The 9,817-nt window shown below is 41.0% G+C and overlaps 1 long non-coding RNA gene across 1 annotated transcript; it reads right to left on the bottom strand.

The window, feature by feature from the left end:
* Nucleotides 1-5,812: 5,812 nt before the first annotated feature.
* Nucleotides 5,813-9,362, bottom strand: LOC115838344. Its single transcript, XR_004033346.1, has 3 exons — nucleotides 9,241-9,362; nucleotides 6,175-6,398; nucleotides 5,813-5,854 (listed from the first exon to the last, which is right to left on the bottom strand). It is a non-coding gene; the product is annotated as an uncharacterized LOC115838344 (long non-coding RNA).
* Nucleotides 9,363-9,817: the final 455 nt, after the last annotated feature.

The raw sequence follows: 9,817 nt of genomic DNA, 5'->3' as shown, positions 1-9,817 counted from the left end.
TGAGGTTGCTGTACAAATGGGCCATGGGCAGCAGCCCATAAGATTCCTGTAGTTTCCAAACTATGACCTCTCACAAGGTGCATCCCCACCTCTTTACATGACCCCAAGAAATCCCCCCGTTCTTCTGCAGGCTCGTGCCCCGTTTCATTTTTCTTGAGTCCACCCTGGCACTTGGATAAACTCCCTGAGGTTTCATACTTGTGCTGTTTAGAGCTGCAGCTGACCAAATCTCAGACAGACTTCGGATCCCTTTTTCTCTTTAGCACACAGACCAGGACGACCTCTGACTGTTCTCACTCATGGCTGTGACTCCAAGAACATCCACAGCCACATTGCTGAGTTCCTGGCGGCATTACTTAGAGTCCTCTCTGAAATTTTAAGTGCCTACTCACTACCTTACTAGCATATAGGAAGTGCCTATAGAAAATCCTTTGTGAGTCGAAATCTCACCATGCTGATACTTTCCAGCTTGGCTAAAACTCATCTCAACCAGTACACAGGTAATCAATAATAGTTTCTCTTTCTTCTCTTGGTTAAGAATTGATAGCATGAACTGGGGCTCTGGGGGTCTATGAGGCAGGTTACATGGATCTTCACCTTCCTGCCTGGAGCTGCCAAAGAGCATCGATTCCAGCCCATGCAGAGCCAACCCTCAGGAATCAAGGGGCACATGGGCTATGTATGCATTGTGTGACTAAAAGGTCTCAGTGAGCTGGATGCTACATGTTTTCTAGGAACAAACACAGGACAATTAAAACTTGCATGCCTCCAGAGTCTTTGCTTTGGACTCCAGAAGCATAGGACATCAGTTTCTCTACCGTGAATATCATATACATCAAAGTTCAAGGGCAGACTCTCTGCAACGAAGCGGAAAGCATGAAGTTTACTGTTCTTAGCTCCTTGAGGCAGGCCCTGGCCAGTGTGTGCCTATACCCTGACTTAAGCCATGGACAGCTAGTGGGAAAGGTGTTTTTGGTTTTTTTTTTCCGTTTTTTTGTTTTGTTTTGTTTTTGACAGTACCATAGATAGAGGTGGGGGAGAGTCAGATGAAGAGAGGTCTTGGATCCAGTTAGATGTGCTGTACAAGGATGCCCCTAAGGCAGCAGGGCTCAATTCTGCATTTTGTCCAAGGCAGAGATAAAACTCTATTTTTGTTATTGTCTAGAACCAGAGGAAAGACCAAAGTAGCTTTACCTGCAGAAGAAAATTCTATCATAACCTTCATGCCTTTAGTACTTAAGGCAAAAGGACAGGTAATGGGGAAGAAACTCAACCATAGAAAAAATAAAAGGATATTCCAGAACTTTTTCTCCCATTGGCTTCTCAAGAATAAGTTCATCTGCTTGGGAAGTGTTTTTGAGAACCAGAGAAGCCTGATGCCTAGGCTAGAGACCAAATGAGGGCAGCATGTAGGGACAGGGCGTAACCTTGTCTTGAGGCCACATCAGGAGATGCTAGGTTCTGGTGACAAGTCACACCCATCTACTGGGACAGGTACCAGGGAAGAAATTCTTTAAGGCAGACAAAATACCACAACCTAAGGGTATGGTGGAAGACATTACATGATTGTTTAGTAAACTCTTGTGTTTCAAAATGTGGCCCTTGAACCAGGAGCTCTATGGAACTTGGTCCAAGTGAAGAATCTTGAGCCTTTCCTAGACCTAATGAAACACAACCTGCATTTTATGCAGATCCCTGGATCATCCTCACAAACACCAAAGTTTGAGCCCTACCATTTTAGTCCAGTGGTTCTTAAATGTAACTGCATATTAGACTCTCTAGAGGAGCTTTTAAAATGAAACTGACCTTAAACTCCATCTTCCAGGTTTTCTGAACACCGCATACTCTGTGCTGTGGGCCCTTTTTTTGCTAGAGTCCCTTCCCCTCACTACCTCTTAATTACAAGATTTTGCCATTGGCCCTTTTCCTCATAAATATCCTCACTGTGTGATTTCATCCACCTTTTGGGAGTTTACAATGACCTACACCACCATATTCTTCAAATCCTTTTTTTTTAACATTTATTCTAAGTTCAAGGGTGCATGAGCAGGATGTGCAGGCTTGTTACATGGGTAAACATGTGTCTTGGGGATTTGTTGTACAGATTATTTCATCACTCAGGTATTAAGCCTAGAATCCATTAGTTACTATTCCTGATTCTCTCCCTCCTCCCACTCTTGGCCCTCTGGTAGGGCCAGTGTGTGTTGTTGCCTCCAAAGTGTCCACGTGTTATCATCATTCAGGTCCCACTTATAAGTTAGAACATGCAGTAGTTTTCTGTTCCTGTGTTAGTCTGCTAAGGATAATGGCCTCGAGCTCCATCAATGTACCTGCAAAGGACATGATCTCATTCTTTTTTGTAACTGCATAGTATTTTGTTCTGTTTATGTGCCACATTTTCTTTATCCAGTCTATCGTTGATGGACATTTAGGTTGGTTCCATGTCTTTGCTATTGTGGTAGTGCTGCAATGAATGTAAAAGTGCATGTGTCGTTATGATAGAATGAGTTATATTCCTTTGGGTATATATCAAGTAATGGGATTGCTGGGTTGAATGGTATTTCTGTTTTTAGGTCTCGGAGAAACAACCACAATGTCTTCCACAATGGTTGAAATAATTTGCCCTCCCACCAACAGTACAAATGTGTTCCTTTTTCTCCACAGCATCAACAGCAGGTTATTTTTTTACTTTAATAATTGCCATTCCGCCTGGTGTGATATGATATGGTTTTTATTTGCATTTCTCTAATGATCAGTGATGTTGAGCTTTTTTTTCATAGGTTTGATTCTTAAAGATGCTGGATATAAGACCTTTGTAGATGCATAGTTTGCAAACATTTTCTCCTATTCTGTATCAAAAAGCAAAAAAGAAAAAAGTAGAATAGTCAAAATGTTTTCAAAAAGTAGAATAATGTTGGAGGACTCACATTACCAGATACAAAACTTCAATAGTCGACATTATGAGCAAAAATATAGATACCAAATAAAGTCCAAAAATAGATCCACAGTAATATTGTTGATTGTTGTCTAATAAATTGACAAAAAATAATTTAATGGATAATCTTCTCAAAAAAGGGTGCTGGAACAATGGGAACACAGATGGATGGCAAAGAAATAGCATGAGACAATTTGGTGAGATGATGTGATTTTCTGTGTTCTCATTGTGGTGGAGGCTAAATAGCTCTATGCAGGTATTAAAGCTCATAAAACTGTATATCAGAAGAAGTGAATGTTATTGTATACAATAAAAAAAGCGCTTGAGCTATTGTCTATAAAACAGCTACTGTATAATGGAAAGGATCCAGAAGAAAAAAATCAGTTTCAGCTCTATTGCTTCACGTTTATGAATCTGGACATTTTGACAGTTCTATTCTTATTTTCCTTATCTATAAGGTAGAAACATTAATATATTTCTCCAAATATTGGTAAGAGTGTCATATATGAGATAATGTGTGTAAAAGAAGTTCATATAACAAATAATTATACAAATATTGAATATAATTGTCATAAAACATTTATCAAAAAATTTAAAAGAGAATCTCGAAATACTTGTTTAAGGGGTATATTATTTAAACTCCAAGCAGGAAAGAGACTGCACATTAACTGGATAATTTTAGGATAGTTTACATAAGTGACTATTCACAAAGATGTGTGCAGAGTGTAGGAAAACCACAAGGACTCTGGAGCCAGCAACAATCAAGGGGAATGTTGATAGGTAATGTCAATGCTGTCATTCGACACTTGAAATCTCAAAGCCACTACTGTTTGAAAGGAAAACAGAAAAAGTTCATTAACAGGAAACAGCTCTTGGAGCCCCAGTCTTACAGCTGCTCATGCAGCCTAAATTGGTCATTGCAGCTGCTTATTCCACTACCTCCTCTTTGTCCCTCTCCTTCTGCTGTATTGCAGTTGCAGAGGTTGTTTACCTAGTGGAATGAATCAAACTTTTATTTCACTGGGATTTGATTCCTTGGTGGCCTGTTGGTGGTGGTAGGTTTTTTGTTTGTTTGTTTGTTTGTTTGTTTTGGGGGGTGTTGAATAATTTTACTGGCCAGTACTTTCTGACAAGAGGCTAATAGGAGGCTCCCCAATAAATCCTCTGACCCAGGCATAGTCTCCCTTATCCCCACTGTATAACAGCAAGCTAAATTTACTTTGGTAATTGAGATCAATCCCTACAGCCACCACAGTGACATCTGTATCTGTTTGTTTTATAGCTTGAGGAAGCCAAAATGGCAAGTGGCAATCTCAGCTTCCAGCTCAATGGAAGGGTGATAATATTCCTGGATGGAAGCACTCATTCCTTATTTATTAGGCCCTCTAAATATACAAGGCCTAGGTTGTGGGAACAGAAGGAAAAAATATTCAAGTAGGTTAACAGGAAGAATACTGAAAGAGACCATTTGCACTTCTCCTTAGTTGTCAGATCTGAGCATTGTGTTAATGATAGACATAACACCATGTATTCTCCACTGGTTAAAGGCATATGCAACAAATATAAGAGTGTAGTCCCACATCATGAGATGTGTGCTCTAACTAGCGCCATATTTGAAACTTCAACAAGCCATTCACTATTCCATCAGGCCAGATGCTTCTGAGGCATGGGGATCTTGGTAAGAGCCCATGAACCTCATGTTTGCAAGCCCATTACTACACTTCCTTTGCCATAAAATACATCTCTTGGGCAGAGGCAACATTGTGTGTCAATGAATATGGCATTCTGTAAGTCTAGGAATAGTAGTTGTGAAAGAAGAGCTGCAGGTAGGAAAACCAAATCTGTAAGTCAAGTATGTGCCTACCCATGAAGTGCAAGGATTTGGGTCTAATATGTTCAGCAGCCACCATGTGGCTGACTGGTCCCCTGGAGGGGTGGTGAAAGGTGAATCTCAGAGTTGGTTCTGCTGTTTGGCATGTTGGTCACTCATCCCTTTTCCTTCCTTGTGATCTCCTTCTGCTGCTCTCCATGGTCCAAACCCAACCACAAATCAGTGTCAAGACTTTCAGATTTTTCTATTTTCAAGTAGAAACTCTGAATTCCATGGGACAGTCCAGTATCTTTTCTCCCTGGTCTCTCATTCCCACCCTCCCTCCACCTTCACTCTTCCCCTTCAGCTATAACACCAGACTATTTTTTTGTTTCATTTTTATTGATACAGTAATTTCCTTCGCAATATGATGGGTGAGGATAAATAACTACTTCTGTATAATGCTGTATTTAATTTTGGTTTTGTATTTGATCACTGAGATAACATTCTTTCGTGGCTGTAGTAAACTTTACATGTATTTCTCCATGTCAAATCCCACATTTAAAATTCCCCTGTCATTATTATGATCCATAGGAAGGTGTGAAATTATGTCACCAACTCCATGAAATTTAGTGATGGCTGAAAACCAAAGCCCTTCTAACATTCAACATATGAACATCGGCCAGTAGATAAAATGTATTTTCTCATGTGTGTCTAGTTCTCTCCTTTTATTCTGGAGAATAAAGCTGGCATCTAAATCACAGGGAGCTAGAAGTCTACTGGCATTCCATTATACAAGGCCTCCCATTGGAAATCAGGCTTCAGGCACAATAAATAAAACAGAGCTAATGGTGGCAATGAATTGGAGAGCTGAGAAAGTATATGGCTATCATGAGGAAAAGGGTGACTGTTTCATTATTGCTGCTTGGCAATATTTCACTGTTGTATGTGTATGGAAACTATTCACATGATAGAGAACTTTCATAATGCAATAGTTTTTCTTTTGTGTTCTAACAGGAAAAAGGTAAAAATCAAAACCACAGATTCAATCCTTAACTTCCAGATGGAACCTCATCACTGAAGAAATGAATATTAAGCTTTTTAATGATCTGTAAGAAATGCAAAACAATGTCAACATCAGTGTTTTGGATTGTAATGAACCTGTGGTTAACCTTTCAAGATACGCAGCCAACAGCTTGTGCAACAAAAATGGGCTCCAGATAGAAATGATATTTCTCACCCAGCAGGGTGTTTTCCATTAAATTAAAATGTTCAATATTTCTGCACACATTAGCTTTACTAATTGAAACTAACTTAATGCTCTCAAAAGGCTTAAGAAGCAAACGTGGAGGAACACTGGTATTGAGTGGATTGTGCTGACTGATTAGCAACGTGTTTCTGTAAACAGGCAGCACAGTGGTTGGCCTACCTGTTGGTGTACTATTAGACCTTGATGAAAAATGTTAATTTTCATTTGCATTAATGGCCTTTGACGCCGGTGCTTCACACACTGTTTGCTGGCCTTCTCAGTAGGTACGGATGCCAGGCTCCCTCAGGATGGCTTGCCATTTGCATTAAGTATTTATCACAGAGAGAAATAGTCATGGCCTGGCACAACACAAACAATGGATTTGGAGAAATCCAAGCAAGTCCCTGGGGATAGAGAAAAAGGAATGTGAGGCTTTTGCTTTCCTGAGATTTGATGGAATCTTTGAAAAGCTGCTCACCTTTTTCAGATGGCATGACTACAAGTAGTCTACATTTGTTTATGTCAAGTTGTAAAATTTACCATGCCTATTTATATATACATTCAGTAGCCAGTCACGTAGTCAACAAATAGTTTTGTTCAGTGACTACACATATTAGACACAGCTTCAAGAAACTGCTCTGATATAATTTCCAATTCTAGTGGTAAGAACTAGTTGATAAATATCTCTGTGTTGGCATAACCTCAGGGAGAACCTCTCTGTCCCTTCGTAAGAAGATGACCTCTTAGACTGGCTCATTCCAAATGTGAAGCTGAGAATGCCTCCTGTGTGCCATTGCTCTGCATGGGGTTTACTGGAGAGGGGAGTAACACTTGGGGAATTCCAGAACAGAGCTGAATATAAAAGGAAATGGAAATAGCATGTAAAAAAAAAAAGCAAAAAAAAAAAATGAGAAGAGACGGAACTTGAAAATGAGAAGGAAAGACACAAAAACAGGTTAAAAAAAAAAAAAGCAAGAAATTGAAGCAACCCCCTCTAAACCCAGCAGCAACAGAGCATCCTGTGGCTGGTACCAGCAGTGACTCCATTCACATTCAACTTTTGTTGGGTACATGTCACAGATTTCATTAATTCCTCCCCAAAAAGCAATGATAAATATGTAGCGTATATTTCATATGATAGAATGAAAATGCTTTCTTATGTTCCTTGAGGTGCTATTATACAGACACCTTCTATCGAAAATATAAGTATGACATAGGTTTTGAAGCTCGCTATCTTTATGTTGGAAGTGTTGCGACAGATCTGCTTACTTACAGTGAAGACAGTGCTTCTCACTGGAGTCTTTCAAAATCTCTCCACAAACAATGATCTTAGGCTATGCTGTTTTATCGGGACTGTTGTGAATGTATAAACTACTCATTGCTGGTAATGGTAAGCTGAAAGGAAGCTATTGAGTAAGTAAATGTGTCTTCAGAGGTCCTTGTCAGCCTTTGAGAGAAAAAGGCCACTCATTTATAAATGCAACAAATATTTATTATAGACCTCCCATATGTCAGGATCTGGGCTCAGCTCTGGAGATAGAGCAGTTGAATAAGAGTGCAAGGTCCCTGCACTAGTAAAATGCTAATCCTACACATTTATCATACTCCCTACCTCTCAGGAGGGACCCATCACCCATGGAAGTGACCTAGACACGTCAGGTTTCAATCCCAGTGTTCTAGGGATTCAATCTTGAAAACAAAATTGGTTAGGCCTCTTCTTCTATCTCTGTCTCTTTCTTTTTATTCCACCAATGTCGTAAGGATGAACAGGGTGGCCAAAAGATCCTCCCTTCTCCTTGGGGCCACTCCAAGCACTGGTAAAAAACAAAGTCTATCTTGCTGTGTTCCCTATTCACTTCATTTTCTCCAGTGCCAGAAACTGTGGCAGACTCTCCTGTCCTCATTATGCATGGTGAGTTTCACAGTGGAGGAGGTAATAAGGGAAGTTCTGCTGGTGACATTTTAATTAAGAGACCTAGAAATGCCTAAATCCTACTGTGATATCACTGCTCCCAGCTTCCCATACTTCCCAAAGAGCAGTTATGCACAGAAGAAAACAGCCACAGTAAAGAAACCTTTTATATGTGGCTATGATATGGCTCCTCAACTTAATGTACAGCTTTTGCACTAGAGGGACACAAGGATAGCTTCATTTTGCTATGCTAAAGAGGCTGAATATCTTAGACCAAAGCTGGCCATGTTTCGCTGGGGTAGAGTGAAGGTTCAGAGGACTTCCTTTCTTTGAAGGCATCACTACCAACTTCCCTGTCTGAAGCCCTCCTTAGTAAATTGTCCTGAGGCACAGTAACAATACCACCATAGCAAACAGACTCAGTTACAGGCTGGGCAGTATTTAGCTGTACTCAAATTGCCTCAGCCTATGGCCTTGTCATTTCCATCATTATGGCCCCAAGACTTAGTTCTTTTCTTCATCCTAAATCTTGATGTTGCAGTACTATGCACTGCGTTCCCATGGTAGCCCCCAAGGAGTCTTTGTTGCCACATGTCCCTCCTGTAATCACTTAGATCCATGACCTCCCTCGGCTTTTGGCTCTCATCCCATGATGCTAAAGGCTTGTGTCCACCCCTCTCCTGGTATTTGGAGCCCACTCCCCAAAAGCCTATCTAGTGATGAGATCCTTGTTCTCCAAAGCAGACGCCCTGAACATTGACTTGCAGCCCACAGGACTCTCCACTTGCACACAGCCTCATGCCTCTACTTCTATGCTGCTGTTAGGGCCAGCTTGAAGCTCCAGGGCCAGCCATTGCCTCAAATAGGACTGTTTTGGAATTGTACTAAAGCATTGGGCCTCTCCCACCTGGCTGAATCTCTGCCTCCATCGCAGACCACCATCCACCCTATCCTGTTCTGCTGGATGGGAGTTCCTGACTCCTCCCTGTGTTACATGTTGACATAAAACCATCATGCCTAAAATCTAAATTAATTGCACAGAAACCCACACTGTTCTTCCCTCCATGGGACTCTCCTCCCTTCCCAGATTCCTTAAACCTCACACCTGCTCTTCTAATCAAGGTGTTTCTTCAAGAAAAGAACACGGGAGATGTGTCACTTCAACATGGCAGTAAACTAACATGGCTTCATTGTAAACCAGGTATTTGGAGCCCAGTCCACTGTGGATTCTCCACAGTGAAGTGTGAGCTCTCCCGGTTACAGGAACATGGAACATTCAGAACGTATGTGGGGGATGTTTGGGGACATAAGGTTTCCATGTGTCCCTAACTCACCTTCAAGTAAGACGGAGACAGGCTTACAAGGATGCTACACTGAGATTATTTTTCCCTGAAGAAACCCCTCAGCTTTCTGTCTTCCTCAACCTGTCTTCTGTGTTGTGCAGAGGTAACCAGATCCTCGTCAGAGTGTCCAGAAGCTCCCTGCACACACAATGCAGAGTGTGAAGCCAGAGCCAGCCAGGCAGGGCACATCACAGTCTCCAACCTTGTAGAGACTCACGATTCCTTCTTAATCTCAGCATTCATAAACCCATACATGATAGCAATGGTACTTGCATTATCTGTTGAGAAAAAAACATATTGGCAAAAAATTACGAGATGTATATAAAAGTTCTTTATAAAATGTTGAATTTGTTAATCATGACAAGCTATACACATATAGAAATAAATAGCTGTATGCGGGGGCAAGAAAAGCTGTCAGCCCAATCCATAAGTCATGTACAGTGTACACATGAGGGGTCCATATGCCTGGCTCTTACTCCACAGCCCTGAGAGTTTCTTGTTCTGAAGGTGTGTGCCACTGGGTCTGTGTGATTAGATTGTGCATAATTTCCCACTAATAGTAGGAGAC

The sequence above is a fragment of the Nomascus leucogenys genome, chromosome 14 (assembly GCF_006542625.1).
Source record: "Nomascus leucogenys isolate Asia chromosome 14, Asia_NLE_v1, whole genome shotgun sequence".
Classification (NCBI taxonomy): domain Eukaryota; kingdom Metazoa; phylum Chordata; class Mammalia; order Primates; family Hylobatidae; genus Nomascus; species Nomascus leucogenys.
The sequence above is the reverse complement of the archived record's forward strand: the minus strand, read 5'-3'. Positions and strand labels throughout refer to the sequence as shown.